Below are 405 nucleotides of genomic sequence, written 5' to 3'. Positions count from 1 at the left end.
TAGTGTAGTTATATAGTATAGAGTAGTAGTAATATGTAGTAGTATTATAGTATAGTGTAGTTATAGAGTATAGTGTAAATGTATATAATATAGTGTAGTTATATAGTATAAAGTAGTAGTATAGTATGAAATAGTTGGAGTATATATAATATAGTGTTGTTTATAGTATAGAGTAGTTGTAGTATTATTAAATATAAGATATTAGTGGTATAATATAATATAATATAGTCTAGTATAGTACTATAGTAGTTATTTAATAGTAGTAATTATACTTTATAGTATAGTATAGTTATATAGTATAGAGTAATATATAGAGTTTAGTGTAGTTATGTAGTATAGAGTTGTAGTAATAGTAGTATATATAATATAGTATAGAATAGTAGTAATATTATATTGATTAGTAAT

This window comes from Dendrobium catenatum, unplaced genomic scaffold (assembly GCF_001605985.2).
Source record: "Dendrobium catenatum unplaced genomic scaffold, ASM160598v2 fragScaff_scaffold_390, whole genome shotgun sequence".
In the NCBI taxonomy this organism is placed as follows: domain Eukaryota; kingdom Viridiplantae; phylum Streptophyta; class Magnoliopsida; order Asparagales; family Orchidaceae; genus Dendrobium; species Dendrobium catenatum.
The sequence above is the reverse complement of the archived record's forward strand: the minus strand, read 5'-3'. Positions refer to the sequence as shown.